The sequence below is a fragment of the Nesoenas mayeri genome, assembly GCF_963082525.1.
Source record: "Nesoenas mayeri genome assembly, chromosome: 10".
NCBI classification, from domain to species: domain Eukaryota; kingdom Metazoa; phylum Chordata; class Aves; order Columbiformes; family Columbidae; genus Nesoenas; species Nesoenas mayeri.
This window is the reverse complement of record NC_137560.1, coordinates 1,220,553-1,236,837: the sequence shown is the minus strand read 5'-3', so window position 1 is coordinate 1,236,837 and position 16,285 is coordinate 1,220,553.

Here is a 16,285-nt window from a genome sequence, read left to right as displayed (position 1 = left end):
GAGCGTGTGTGTCACGAACCCTATTGGACAGTGTGTGTGTCACAAAGCCCATAAACAGTGTCCGTACCTGTCGAGGGTTAAGATTGCGGGGTGACAATAAAACCCTGGCAGATGTATTGTTAACCCCCTCTCCCCCCCACTTCCCCCTTTTGCCCCTCCCTCTCCCCCCTTCCACTCAGGAGAGGCGATTGGGAGGAAAAAAGAAGGACAGAGAGAAGAGAGTTGGAAAAAATTAAAGATGTTTTACTAATGCTACTAATAAGAATAGAGAAAATAATACAAAATATACAAAACCAATCTTGAAAGTCTCAGCAACTGCAGAGCCGGCACCCAAAGTCCTGGATTAGACTCCACAGCCAACCAGAGCTGGATTCAGTCTGTCACTAGGCCTCAGTTCGCAGGGATGACTAGCAAGGTCCTCTCCTAATGTCGGCCATAGGGAAAAGGGCCGAGATCCTCGTGATCTCCCGTTTTATATGAAGTATTCACGTGAATGGAATGTTATACACAGTTGGTCAGTTTTTTCTCGTCGCCCCTCTCGCGAGATGTCCATCCATGCTTATCAATAAGTTTGCATTCCATTGCTAGGTTTTACCAAAACATGTATCTGTTTCTCCAGGAAAATGCAGTTAATAAATGCAGGCTTTAGCTGACAGGCAAAATTCACTGAAAGAGAAACTTGTTTTTAACAAAACCAGGACATTCCACCCCTTATAATATGCCATTCACTGAATGCTTAGACCTTATCAATACAATTTATCAATACAATCTAATGAATCACTACTACTATATATATATATATACATATGTACATATATACCCAGGAGTAATTAATCTTAATCAGTGGACCATCCTTTAAAAAGTTCATTAAGTTCATTTTGTCACAACAGTCTCCCAGGGCAGGAAAAATGGTACAAGTGCACTGTTTGTGGGTTAAAGACATCAACTTCGAAGAAGTTGTCAGGCGCCACTCAGAGAAGCTAGCTCTTGTTTCATCATCACTGTCTTGATCTGAAAGACACTTATTAAATACTGTTAGTACGACAATTCACATCATGCAGTTCAGTATTGAATATTTTCACCTAAGCTCAAATCCCCTTGAGGTACACACCGAACTTCTCCATCCTTAAGCATCACCCACCAGGTGCTGCCAGGTCCCTGGGCAAAAACAATCCCACGAATGGGCTTGCCTTTGCCTGAGGCAGGAGTAACCCAGACTGCCCTTCCTAACATATTTTTCATGTGTACTACAGGGACTTTATCTCCTTCTACAGTCCGTAGAATTTCTGATTGGGCAGGCCCGGCTCGATTGGTTGATCCCCTGGTGTTGACCAACCAAGTGGCTTTTGCTAAATGTGAATCCCAGTTTTTAAAGGTTCCACCACCAAGTGCCTTTAGTGTAGTTTTTAGCAAACCATTGTACCTTTCAATTTTCCCAGAGGCTGGTGCATGATATGGAATATGATATACCCACTCAATACCATGTCCTTTGGCCCAATTGTCTATAATACTGTTTTTGAAATGAGTACCATTGTCTGATTCAATTCTTTCTGGTGTACCATGTCGCCAAAGGACTTGCTTTTCAAGGCCCAAGATAGTATTTCGGGCTGTAGCATGAGGTACAGCATACGTTTCCAACCATCCGGTGGTTGCTTCCACCATTGTAAGTACATAACGCTTACCTTGACGTGTTTGTGGAAGTGTAATATAATCAATTTGCCAAGCTTCTCCATACTTATACTTTAACCATCGCCCCCCATACCATACAGGCTTTAACCGTTTCGCTTGTTTGATTTCGGCACAAGTTTCACATTCATGAATAACCTGTGAAATAGTGTCCATAGTTAGATCCACCCCTCGATCGCGAGCCCATTTATATGTTGCATCTCTACCTTGATGCCCTGAAGCATCATGGGCCCACCGAGCTAGGAAAAGTTCACCTTTATGTTGCCAGTCCAAGTCCACCTCAGCTACTTTAATCTTAGCAGCTTGATCCGCTTGTTGGTTGTTTAGATGTTCCTCGGTGGCTCGACTTTTAGGCACACGAGCATCTACATGACGAACTTTCACAGGCAGGCTCTCTAGCCGAGCAGCAATGTCTTGCCACAGTGTGGCAGCCCAAATGGGTTTACCTCTGCGCTGCCAGTTGCTTTTCTTCCATTGCTGTAGCCACCCCCACAAGGCATTTGCTACCATCCATGAGTCAGTATAGAGATAAAGTATCGGCCACTTCTCTCGTTCAGCAATGTCCAAAGCCAGCTGGATGGCTTTCACTTCTGCAAATTGACTAGATTCACCTTGTCCTTCAGTGGCTTCTGTAACTTGTCGTGTGGGACTCCACACAGCAGCTTTCCACCTTCGATGTTTTCCTACAAGACGACAGGATCCATCTGTGAACAATGCATACTGCTTATCAGTCTCTGAAAGAGTATTATACGGTGGTGCTTCTTCAGCACGTTTTACTTCCTCCTCATCTGGAGTCATCCCAAAGTCTTTGCTTTCTGGCCAGTCTGTAATCACTTCTAAGATTCCTGGACGGTTGGGACTTCCAATTCGAGCTCGTTGCGTGATCAATGCAATCCATTTACTCCACGTAACTTCAGTTGCATGATGTGGAGAGGGAACCGTCCCTTTGAACATCCAGCTCAGCACTGGCAGTCGAGGTGCCAGGAGGAGCTGTGCTTCAGTACCGATCACTTCTGAAGCAGCTCAAACTCCTTCATATGCTGCTAGTATCTCTTTTTCAGTTGGAGTATAGTTGGCCTCAGATCCTTTGTATCCTCGACTCCAAAAACCTAAGAGTCGACCTCGGGTTTCTCCTGGTGCTTTCTGCCAGAGACTCCAGGTAAGTCCATTATCTCCGGCTGCAGTGTAGAGCACGTTTTTAACATCTAGTCCAGTCCGAACTGGTCCAAGGGCCACTGCATGAGTTATCTCACGCTTAATTTGTTCAAAGGCTTGTCGTTGTTCAGGGCCCCACTCAAATTGGTTCTTTTTACGAGTCACTCGATAGAGAGGGCTCACAATCTGGCTGTAGTCAGGAATATGCATTCTCCAAAAACCTACAACGCCCAAGAAAGTCTGTGTCTCCTTTTTATTAGTAGGTGGAGACATTGCAGCAATTTTGTTGATCACATCCATTGGGATCTGACGACGGCCATCTTGCCATTTTATTCCTAAAAACTGGATTTCTCGTGCAGGTCCCTTGACCTTGCTTCGTTTTATGGCAAAACCAGCATCCAAAAGAATCTGAATTATTCTCTCACCTTTCTCGAAGACTTCTTTCGCTGTGTCGCCCCATACGATGATGTCATCAATATATTGCAAGTGTTCTGGAGCTTTACCTTGCTCCAGTGTGGTCTGGATCAGTCCATGGCAGATGGTAGGACTGTGTTTCCACCCCTGGGGCAAGCGATTCCACGTGTACTGGATGCCTCTCCAGGTGAAAGCAAACTGCGGCCTGCACTCTGCTGCTACAGGAATAGAGAAAAATGCATTAGCAATGTCAATTGTAGCATACCACTTAGCTGCCTTTGACTCCAGTTCAAATTGCAGTTCTAGCATGTCAGGCACAGCAGCACTCAGTGGTGGCGTAACTTCATTCAGGCCACGATAGTCCACAGTTAGTCTCCACTCGTCACTAGACTTACGCACTGGCCAGATTGGGCTGTTAAAAGGTGAGCGAGTCTTACTGATCACACCCTGGCTTTCCAATTGACGGATCAACTTCTGGATAGGAATCAAAGAGTCTCGATTGGTGCGATATTGCCGGCGATGCACTGTCGTGGTAGCAGTTGGCACCTGCTGATCGTCAACCATCAGCAGTCCTACAACAGAAGGATCATCTGAAAGACCAGGCAAATTAGACAGCTGTTCAATTTTCTCAGTGTCCACAGCTGCTATACCAAATGCCCACCTATACCCTTTTGGGTCCTTAAAATACCCTCTCTTGAGGTAGTCTATGCCAAGGATGCACGGAGCATCTGGACCAGTCACAACGGGATGCTTTTGCCAGTTTTTTCCAGTTAGGCTCATTTCAGCCTCTACAACAGTCAGTTCCTGGGATCCCCCAGTCACTCCAACAATATTGATGGATTGCGTTCCTTTATAATTAGAAGGAATTATTGTGCACTGAGCACCAGTGTCTACTAAAGCTTTGTACTCCTGGGGATGTGTTGTACCTGGCCATCGTATTTGTACAGTCCAATAAACTCTGTTATCCCTTTCCTCCACCTGGTTGGAGGCAGGGCACCTCTAATTTCTGTTTTGCACAGTCTCTGGGTGTGAATTAGAGGTTCCTTCAAGAGCATCAGAATCTCTTCTGCTCCTTTTGTAAACTGGAGCAGCCACCTTCCTAGGAGTTTTTCCTTTGATCTCACGTACTCGTTCTTGAAGTTCTGAGGTAGGCCTCCCATGCCACTTATTCATGTTTTCTCCCTGCTCACGCAGGCAGAACCACAGTGAACCTCTTTTTGTGGGCTGCCTCTGTCCTCTCTCTTGAGATTGGAAACGCCTTTTCCTAATAGCTGAAACATAGGTTTGTGCAGGTCGTGAATGGTATGTGTCCTCTCTGAGTTCTTTGATTTCTTGCAATAGCTTTTGAAACCGGTCATCAGATTTTTCACACAGTTTCTCCACAGCGGAGACACAAGCCCGTAGAGAACCAGCAAGGCTGTCCTCAAAGTCACGGAGCTGCTCAATCACTTCAGTAATATCTTGTCCAGCTCTAGATGACCAGAGCATTCCTGCCAATGACTTAGCATATGCAGGTGATGCACTTTGTACAAATCTGCGCCACAGAGGTCGTGTACAATTTATTCTATCTGGGTCTGTTCCCTCTTGGCTGTTTGGTCCAAAATAGATGATCTCTCGCACAGCTAATTCTCTCAGGAACTGAATACCTTTCTCCATAGTATTCCATTTCCCTAACTTGGATATACAATCTTCCTTGTAGGGAAATCTTACTTTCATAGCTGCCAGGAGTCGGGTCCAGAGAGTAGTGGCATTAGACTCTCTTGAAATTGCCCTATCAATAGTGGAATCTCTTGACAGAGATCCCAGCTGCCTGGCTTCACCACCTTCCAGTTCAATTGTATCTGCCCCATTGTCCTAGCGTCGGAGCAACCAGGTTAAAATATTCTCGCCTTCACGACGACTAAAGTCTTTTCGCAGATCTCTCAGCTCACCTGGAGAAAAGGACCGAGTGGTGGTCACTTCATCTCCTCCCTGTCCTGATGGTGCCCCTTGGGTTGATGTTGGCCCTGTGCCATCATCTGCTGCACGGGTAGTCTTTCTAGTGACTTTCTTACAACCAGCAACTGATGCTGATATGGGTTTACCATCATTTGATTCATTTCCAGAGTCTGAATGACTGTCACCGTGATCGCTATGGTTACAGCAGCAACAGTGCCCAGTGTGTGAAGAAGGGGGGGCTGCCTTTAAGGCTGCAGAATTAGTGTTATCAGAAGTGACCTTGGCACTCTGTGTAGGAGCTGTACCTTCAGCCTGCGAAGGCGCCGTGGCGGGTGCAGCAGCTTTCACTGTTTTGCTCTTTCTCGAGCGGCCAGGAGTGCTTTTTGCTAAAGCTTCCGAAGATGCACCGCAAATCTCAGGACAACAAAGAGACGCAAACCTCCTGTTGAAAGCCATTTCTCTTAACAGAAGCACAAACTGACACACATTTAGCAAACCAGATAACACCATCACAGTTCTATCAAAACTCCAAGGATATTCAAAGCTCTCTAAAACAGTTGCGAACTGTCCTAGCGAAAAAACGAAAGTATTGTTAGTCAGCCTTTCTAAAGGTTCGCTTGACCAATGAGCAAACACAGAGCCGTATGGCTCTTTAATCTCTCCTGGAGGCTTTTCAAGGTAAAGCAGAAGCGAGTAGAAATTCATTAGCGGCTGCAGTATAATGAAATAAACCAGTGACAAACCACACAGTATCATCATGAGCATTGTCCAGTTCCTTGTTGTTATATAATGAATACTTCGATTTAAAAAGAAAGCCCAACACAGATATGGAATCAGTGAGCACAATGCAGAAAATAACTGATACAACTTAAGCCATAACATCTTTAAATCAATGGAATTCACTTTGCCTTAATACCACTAAATAATATCCGAAGCAAACAGGCGCGCGAGTATCACAACTCTGTGAGTTGGCACCGTGCCAAGAAAATTGAAAGGTACGTCAGAGCAGCAGAAAAGCCAAAAAATCTCCAAATTTACCCCTTTCTCAGGCCCCACGTTGGGCGCCAATGTATCTGTCGAGGGTTAAGATTGCGGGGTGACAATAAAACCCTGGCAGATGTATTGTTAACCCCCTCTCCCCCCCACTTCCCCCTTTTGCCCCTCCCTCTCCCCGCTTCCACTCAGGAGAGGCGATTGGAAGGAAAAAAGAAGGACAGAGAGAAGAGAGTTGGAAAAAATTAAAGATGTTTTACTAATGCTACTAATAAGAATAGAGAAAATAATACAAAATATACAAAACCAATCTTGAAAGTCTCAGCAACTGCAGAGCCGGCACCCAAAGTCCTGGATTAGACTCCACAGCCAACCAGAGCTGGATTCAGTCTGTCACTAGGCCTCAGTTCGCAGGGATGACTAGCAAGGTCCTCTCCTAATGTCGGCCATAGGGAAAAGGGCCGAGATCCTCGTGATCTCCCGTTTTATATGAAGTATTCACGTGAATGGAATGTTATACACAGTTGGTCAGTTTTTTCTCGTCGCCCCTCTCGCGAGATGTCCATCCATGCTTATCAATAAGTTTGCATTCCATTGCTAGGTTTTACCAAAACATGTATCTGTTTCTCCAGGAAAATGCAGTTAATATGAAGGCTTTAGCTGACAGGCAAAATTCACTGAAAGAGAAACTTGTTTTTAACAAAACCAGGACAGTACCACAAAACCAATTGGACAGCGTGTGTGTCACAAACCCCCGTGGACAGTGTGTGTGTCACAAAACCCATTGGACAGCGTGTGTGTCACAAAGCCCATGGGTCAGCCTGTGGGTCACAAACACCGTTGGACTGTGTATGTGTCAAAAACCCCATTAGACAGAGTATGTGTCATAAAAGCCATCGGACAGCTTGTGTCACACCCCCCCCGGACAGCATGTGTGTCACAAACACCCCTGGACAGCATGTGTGTCACAAACTCCCCTGTACACCGTGTGTGTCACAAACGCCCATGGACAGTATTTGTGTAACAAAGCCCATGGGACAGTGTGTGTGTCACAAACCCCATTGGAGAATGTGTGTGCCACAAAGCCCATTGGACAGCCTGTGTGTCACAAAACCCCCTGGAGACTGTGTGTGTCACAAACACCATTGGACACCGTGTATGTTCACAAACCCCCTGGACACTGTGTGTGTCACAAACCCCATTGGACAGCGTGTGTGTCACAAACCCCATTGGACAGTGTGTGTTTCACAAACCCCATTGGACACTATGTGTGTCACAAACCCCCCTGGACAGCCTGTTTGTCAGAAACCCCATTGGACAGTGTGTGTGTCACAAACCTCCTTGGACAGGGTGTGTGTCACAAATCTCATTGGTCAGCGTGTGTGTCACAAACCTCCTTGGACACCATGTGTGTGTCACAAACCCCATTGGACAGGGTGTGTGTCACCAACCCCATTGGTTAAGTAAAGGTTCACAAAAAAACCACATTTCTTTGCTGGACTTTTGTTTCTTTTCAGTGGCAAAATTTGTCACTGTACAAATATTGGATCAGATGGCTACTTAAATATCATGAAGTTAGTTGACATTCCTCCACTACCCATCTATATAAACAGATTGTTATCAGTTACTAAAATGGTTAAAAATCAGTCTTACTGCTCGTCAGTTGTTATTAATGAGAAAACTGTTTTACATAACTGACCTGAAATGCAGATGAATCCAGAAGAAAAAAAAGCCTCGTTGTATGAAGACAAGTTATCTGTTTGGGCATAAACTGGATAAATGGACGTATGAGAACAAGAACATTCCACATAGTCTGATGTGTCGTCAACCACTTTGCAGAACCCGCTGTCGGACAGCCAGCTGCAAAACAAAATGTTCACAAAGCTGGAAATCGACTTGTCTAATTCACACAGTAAACAGGCTTGAAAATTGTTGTATCTCTGAAAACACCGGGTTTTCTAAACTACTGCATCAGTTTATCTTCATCTATTGCACATCTTTCCTGTGCAGTTTTTAGAATAGCATATTTACATGAAATTAAAACAGCTTTTAAAAAAATATATTATTAAAAAAATGTAAGTATATAGTAATGAACTTTGTTTTTCTGCTAGAAATTATTTTTGTGGCCATGTTTTAAAACTTACACAAGATTCACAGTCCCATCTGAATTTTTAAATAGTGTGTTGCTTATACTTGCACAGTGCTTTAGCCCATTCTGAAGAACACTTGCTGTTTGCTGTTTTGAAACTAAAATACATGTTCTCCTTCAGTATTGCTGAAAATTTTGGAAAAGGATACTACAGGTGACATCCTAAGCCATTTCTAGTGGAAACCACCTTGTTCTGTGATACAATGTCTAGATAAAAGGAGAGTATGCAGGTAAATTCTGCTGCATCTCCTTCCCGAATAGTTTATATCAGTGACAGACTGATAGAATCCAGACCATCTAATGAAATCATATCTAAACTAACTAGTTGTCTGCAGGATATAGAATGTAACTCTCTCTAATTTCATTTATACTGTGTGAACAGGAAAGAAATAGGCAAATCAAATAATAGGGCATTGAAGGGAATACACAGAAAACTTTAGCACATCGCTTGCAATGGTGTGAGTAGCAATAAGAATGGAAAATGATCAGCAGTTCACCACTTCTGAAAACCAGGATACATCAAGTCAAGCTAGCAGCAGCAATATTAAAAACTACCAGGAGATGGCTTTTCTGTCAAAAAGTAAGAGCCCTACAGAGATCATCGTCAAAAGTTATGCCAAAATTCTGGATATTAGCAAATAAGGAATATTCTGTTTCAGTGACTTGAAGCAATACCAGAGACGCAGGTTTAATTCTTTCTAAGAATGGACTCGAAATGTTGTCTGATAACAACTGTAAAGAGTACAAAAGACGCTAATATTAATGAAGTGATGCCATTCTGGAATTTATGGCCTCTCAGTATTGCCCAACACATCATTACGTAAACTAAACAGTACTGTAATGAAAAAAATGAATAGTAGAAGTCTGAGAAATCTCTAAGTTAGAATAACTACACATTTTATTATACAGAATGTTTTACGTGCTGGTACAAAGGCCAGAAAAGTTAAGGGAAAAAGATGGATAAGAAATAGATCAATTTCGTACTTGCAGGCGATCTGATCGGACTTGATGGGATTTTATACAAATACACATGGTAGAAACTGGAAAACTAAACAGATTAATAAAACAACCTTTCAGCAGCTTGGCTCCAGAGGAGACATAGAGACTTTTGTGGAACAATCCGACTTCCTGTAGCATAAATCCGATAAACAGCTTCATTGTTATCTTTCAAAGGGTATGAACTCCGACCCTTCAAACTCATAGAAAAAGCCTGAAACAATACACACAACATAAACACAAACTTAATATTAAAATTCAACAGTCAGTGCTCATTTTAATCACAAACACACTAAAACGCTCACATTATTTTAAAGACATTTAAGATGGTTCGAGTCATATATAAATTAATTTATTGAAAAAATAAATTGCATTATCTTCAAACCTTGTTCTTCAAGGCAAGCTCTTTGTCTCCAGTAAGGAACCACTGCTGACTGCTATATTCTGTGAACTGTACAGATTCACAGCTCTCTTCTTGAAGAGGGGATAACACAACAGAGACCTTTAACAAATGTTCAGGTACTTGAATAAAATCTCCATCTTTTCCATCAAATCTGTGTCCGTTGATTTGCTAAGGAAACCAGTTGTGAGCCATTATTGCAATGTACGGGCAGCTGTCAAGGCTATTTTTACCTCTGTTGAAGAGGAAAAGCAACAGGGCTGGTAAGTGGAACTGAACTTTCACTATGCTTCACATAATTACTCTAAAATGTATGCGTAATTAATATTTTATTCCTTCATCATTTTAGGCTTTATTACATTTAATAAAAAGACAGCTTCCGTTTCTGTGAAAAAAAGGAGGGGCGGAATTATGATGTATTTTGGCTTCTCCATTTCTCCTCTGGATTTTGCTCACTATGATCTGTAAGAAAAACCATCCCATGGTAAAACAGGTTATCATAATATTCATCTTTATAACTTGATGTAGAGAAGAGTCAATAACAAGGAGAAGCATTAAAATGGATGATCTAGCTCTTATTCCCAAGAGATGACACAAAAAACTTGCAATAAGGAATTTGAACTTTCAAGTTCTGGACACTGTTCCAGATAGCACTGTTATTTATGCCATTTACTGTCTTTTGGCTGAGATGGGCATCTTAACCCCTATAACTTATGCAATGTCACAGAAAGTTACATCTCCAAAAGAAACTGAGAAAGAAATCTAAAGCATGCTGATTTTCACCTGACGGGAGTAAAGAAAAAAGGTATTTTTTAATTCTAGATTCAACTACCAGTTTTTTAATAGGTTCACAGTGGGAGAAACCCACTGTTGAAAAGTGTTTGTGTCATAAAACTGTCATTTGTTTCTGCAGTCATCTATTTTCCCTGCCCATTAGCCTGGCCATAGGTTATGATGCACTTGCAGAAAAAACTAGGAATTTGAAACTACATGTAAAAACTATGAGTTGCTTTCAGGCAATTCTAAATAATGTTCAAGTGAGCAAAACCATGTACACAGAAATTAGAGAATGCCAGTAGAAATTTTGGGTTACTTACTGTCACCTACATCTGAAAGCATAGCTCTCCATCATATAATTACGTTATTTTCTTAGCAAGATTAATTAATCTTTTTCTAAGCAATATTTAAGCTAATGGTGACTTAATACATCCCAGATCTCCTGACTTCTACTCTCAGAGCTACCCCGCATTTGTGACACCAGCTCTTAGAGCTTTGTAAGATTCCGACAGAGTGCAACACGTTTTCATACAGGTAACAAGTCCCTTTTCTAAAAAATATCATTTACATTTTTACTGTATTAGCTTTCTGGTATTTTCAAAACGTATTTTGAATTCAAGGTTACTTACCTTTCTCCCGGTGACCCACACATTACCCCTGTCAACAGGGAAAAGGCAAATTTCCCGGTCACTGCAGCAAGCAGGCTATATCCTCGTGTGTCCTCGCCTTTTGGGCTAGCCAGGGTGCAGAGTATCTCATAGAAAAGGCTTCTACTTTTATCAGTGAGTAACTGTTTCTCACCAACATCTGTCACCTAAAGGGAGGAGAAGAAATGGAACCTTTTATGCACACAAGTCTGCTTGTAACATTTCCTCATAAAACGAACATTTATTCCAGTGTTCATTCTGAAAGTTCAGTATATTTTTCATTTCTTGATCACTGGGGCCAAGTCATCAGGTGCAGTCTATGTCAAAACTACACAAAGATATCCTTACTAATGTGGATTTATTAAAGAAACCATGTGGGACTTTTCATTCCTTCGCAAGTCAAAGATCGTTGCGCCCTGAGGATTCTTGATATGATTTCTGTGTCAAAATGGCAACAGTCACAAATGAATTATTCTTCCTTAATATTTTTATACTGTTTTGTGTCTAGGTATTTAAACATTTTCCAGCTCCACATTTAAACACTTTCCAGATGCATTTTGCATTGCTCCACAAGTCCAGAAGAGCCAGGAAGCCACAAAACTAGTCCCAGGGTTTTCACAGAACTCAGGGCAATGCTGAAGTGCTCAGGTACTTGCCAGCCCGATTGCCAGAGATAATGCAGAGGAAAAAAAAAGGAAAAGAATATGCAGGCCTGGTTAAGACAACAGCAGAAGACTCCAGCTGGTCCTGGTAGGACTTGCTGGTGTGTTGACTGTATTCAAATGTGAAGATAAGAACAACCTATCAGAGAGCAGTGTAGGGGAAAGGGACCTGGGGGTCCTGGGGACAGCAGCATGACCATGAGCCAGCACTGGGCCCTTGTGGCCAGGAAGGCCAATGGTACCTGGGGTGGGTTAGAAGGGGGTGGTCAGTAGGTCAGAGAGGTTCTCCTGCCCCTCTGCTCTGCCCTGGGGAGACCACACCTGGAATCTTGTGTCCAGTTGTGGCCCCTCAGTTCCAGCAGGACAGGGAACTGCTGGAGGGAGTCCAGCGCAGCCACCAAGATGCTGAAGGGAGTGGAGAATCTCCCGTGTGAGGAAAGGCTGAGGGAGCTGGGGCTCTGGAGCTGGACAAGACGACACTGAGGGGTGACTCATTCATGGGGATCAATATGGAAAGGGGGAGCGTCAGGAGGATGGAGCCAGGCTCTTCTCGGTGACAACCAATGGTAGGACAAGGGCTAATGGGTACAAACTGGAACACAGGAGTTTTGGAGGTTCTGCTTAAATTTGAGAAGAAACTTGTTCCCGGTGAGGGTGGCAGAGCCTGGCCCAGGCTGCCCAGGGAGCTTGTGGAGTCTCCTTCTCTGCAGACATTCCAACCCGCCTGGACACCTTCCTGTGTAACCTCATCTGGGTGTTCCTGCTCCATGGCGGGATTGCACTGGATGAGCTTTCCAGGGCCCTCCAACCCCTGACATTCTGTGAATCTGTGATTCTGTGAACCCTGAGCCTCACTGCCTTGTGCCAGGGCTAAAACCAACAAAGATATGCCCTGAGAATCCAGAAATCGTAACAAGCTCTGTGAAAGCGTGACACCAAAGGGAAAATGTGGCACAGCACAAAGCATCGTGCTATAGGTACATACACAAAATCAATACCAGTTGTTCTTTTCAACCTATTTGATTGTTGATTGCCGGCCACCATCCTAACTTGTAGCAGGCAAACGTCTTCCATGACTGGGACTTCACAGCTTCTATTTTTACCTTTGTCTGTGTCCCTGGATCCCTGGGTCCTTGCTGTGGATGCTGTCCTTGATCTTATCACAGGCCTGTGTGTTATTTTACTCTTATTAAAGCCATTGGTCATTCAAGAAAGAGCAGGAAAGGTTTACCTTATCTATTATATGCATCACAGCAGTAAGCTGCTCTTCTGTGGTTTCTGTAGCCACTTTGACATTCAGATTCTGGAGGACTCTGTGTAAGATGGTATCATCAAGAGGCTGATTGAGTTGATCAATGAGCCCCCAAGCTGGCAAGGAGTCCAAATCTGACACAATGGTGACCTTAGCAATGCCATACACGTCATCTGCCCTGGCACCGCCTGTGGGATTAGAAAGTACAACCTGGAAACGCTTTGGAAATGGGTTTAAAGATCCTGTCTTTGGAGTCAGGGTCACATCCAGGAACATATTTCTCTGTCCAGGTTCAAAAGTCAATAAACCCTCAGATCTGGCAAAATCTTGTCCTGCCACAGCTGGAGATATGAAGGTCCGGCCAATAGGTTCAGGTTTCCGTAGCTCCTTAAAACAAATCAGAAGAGTTTGGGGTAACATTATGATAGATACAATCGTTCAAAAACAGCTGCTGTAGAACTCCTGTTGTAAATAGGTAAAATTTAAGTGTGTAAAAAAAGAAACCCTCTTTCAAAATGCAGTTAAGAATTATATAACAATTACCTTAAATGAAATATCTCCCTGAAGTAGCAATCTGTCACCTGTAATCACTGACTACCCAGGGAAAGAATTATATATATTGTCGATAGTGTACAGGATCCCTCTCGTTCTTTTGCAAAACAAAAATCACAAAGCTTTTTCTGGGTGAACAGATGTTACAGAAACGTTAGCACATCTGTAAGGTGAATTCCAGCGGGCAACAATGTAAGTTTAGGTCTGTAGCATGAAATTCCCTCGGTTCAGGGTACAGGCAGGCATTACAGATACATAAAAACTAAACAAAAGGAAAAAAATAAACCACTCTGGAAACCTGTGCCCAAATTAATATCAGTTCATGATATTTTTAGTCCCAGTAAAGATACCTAGGAATGCTATAGGGCCTCATTTTTTCTGTGAAGTAGCACTCTTTTCACCTTCCACGAGGTCTGCAGATTCTTCATATCCTTACTGGTTTTGTCAGTTGCCATAACCCTGGTATTATATCTCGCAATATAACAAACTTTCCTTAAGTGGAAACTAACATTCCGGGCTATTATTCAAATTCAATAGTATTTCTTAATTTAGTAAGAACTGATTGTATACTGACTATTAAGCAAAGATGTTTATTTGTGAAATACTAGACCGCTTTTGAAAACATTTTGCTTTAATTAGTAGAGTTTACTTATGGAATAAATCAGAATTTTTTTTTGAGTTCAGAGAACTTAGTAAATCAATGCAGTGTGTATCTCTTTCAAAATTGCTCTAGAACAAAATCACATCATCTGTGCAAATTTCAGTAAGAAGTTTCCTTTTGTTTACCCCTTCCAATCGAGAACTAGGAAATGGAGCAATAAGTGGTAATAAAAGCACCAGTGGCAAGAGCATTGTTTAAGAAACCTTTGTAGAAATGAGATAAACATCTGTTTCCTGTCTGCCACGGTTTCTTATTTTACAGGTACCAAGAGCACCAATAATTTGGTGTGTGGTCACGCACACTCATTACCTAAAAATATCCGAAGAAGGGTTGCTATATAAAAATTATAAACAGGTAAAGAAATGCTCCCTATATTTCAGCCTAAATATACACTGGACAGTAGCAATTTCTTCTCCATTTAACATCTAAATTATAATGAACTTTTGGCTGGAAAGAATGTGAAAATTTGTTATCACGCAATTCAACAAAAATGGCACTGGTCAGCTATAAGAAATGGATGGAAATATCACGTAATCCCATGCAGTTGAAATAAATATGCATCCAATACAGCAATAGAATGCAAAGCATTTTATTGTAAAGGTTGATGGAATTACACCCCTCTTGCAGCCTGTTCCTTGACGTTGAAATCAAGGAAGGAATCATGTTTTTGCAGTTGTGTTACTTCTGCTAAAGGAGAATCTTCATAATCTGTCAGTTAATAATGAAGTAGTCATTTAGAGATAAAAGGGTCCCAAGTTAGAAGTGTCTGATGTTACAGCTGTAAACATAACCCAAAAAATGAAAGGGGATGGTAAAATAGGCTTAAGCACGTGAGATTTTTTAATCAGATAATTTTAGTTTAGAACTTCAAGAAAATGCAATAAAATCTGATGAAAGCGCTCCTTCTCTTTTCCTCAGTGTGCTCTGTGTATTAATACGTTTTCCACCTAAAACAGCAAGTGTGTTGGCATCTGAATCTTGACAGGCATACACATAATAAAAACTTAATTTGAGAGAAAAAAGCCTCAAAAATTTGAGTATTTCAAGAACTTTAGGACAAAGAAAGAAATGTATTTAATGCCTGCCTGCCCGTTGTCTTTGAGGTAACTGAAAGGTACTATGAAACAAATCACTCTTGATAATACAAGAGTGAACAAGGCCTTTTTACTAGTGGAAAACAAACAAAATTATAATGTATGGGCCCAGCAAATGCTTGACTGCTTCCTGAAAAAAATGCTAATTACAGCCAGATTCACTTTACAGAATGAACGATTTACTAGCAAAAAAATAAGTTAAATTATAAAAACAGCAACAGACGCTTTACCTGCATGCTGGAGCTGACCACTGTGGTGACCGATGTACTAGAATCTCTATGCACTTGCAGGCTGATTAAAGGTGTCTTCTTGTGAGCCACAGCAAAACAAGATCCCACAGCAAAATACACTAAACCACGAGGAGCGTCGCTTTCAAGGACGGTTATAAAAGCAAATCTGGCACTGCTGTTCAATGCAGCTCCCGTGCTTACAGCATAAAGCTCAACAAAAAAATACATCTCAAATTCAGGTACCTGTAAAGGAGGGATGATTTTCATGTCATTATAAGACCCACTAATTATTTGTTTTTAAAAAGTTTGCATTATTTTGTATGCACAATGGATACTAACACTATAAGCATGCCTCTTGAAATGTGCAGTAAGTGCAAGGAAGTATTAATATATCCTAAAAATAATAATGTTGCAGCAATGCCACGTGCAATAATGACATCGTGAATTTTTGCATGGGACTCTACCGCAATAAAACAGCTATTTGTATACTACACGTATTGTTACCGTAAATTTGCCATAAGACAAGATGGTAAATGCTTTAAGAGCTCAATTTTCCAGATTATGGAGTTACACAGCTGTACATTTTGTAAGGAATTTGCTCTTTCACTTAATTTTTGCCTTATGAAAAGGCATGTACCCACCTTCTTACCTGTGTAAAAAACTCCATAGAAGAGTGAGT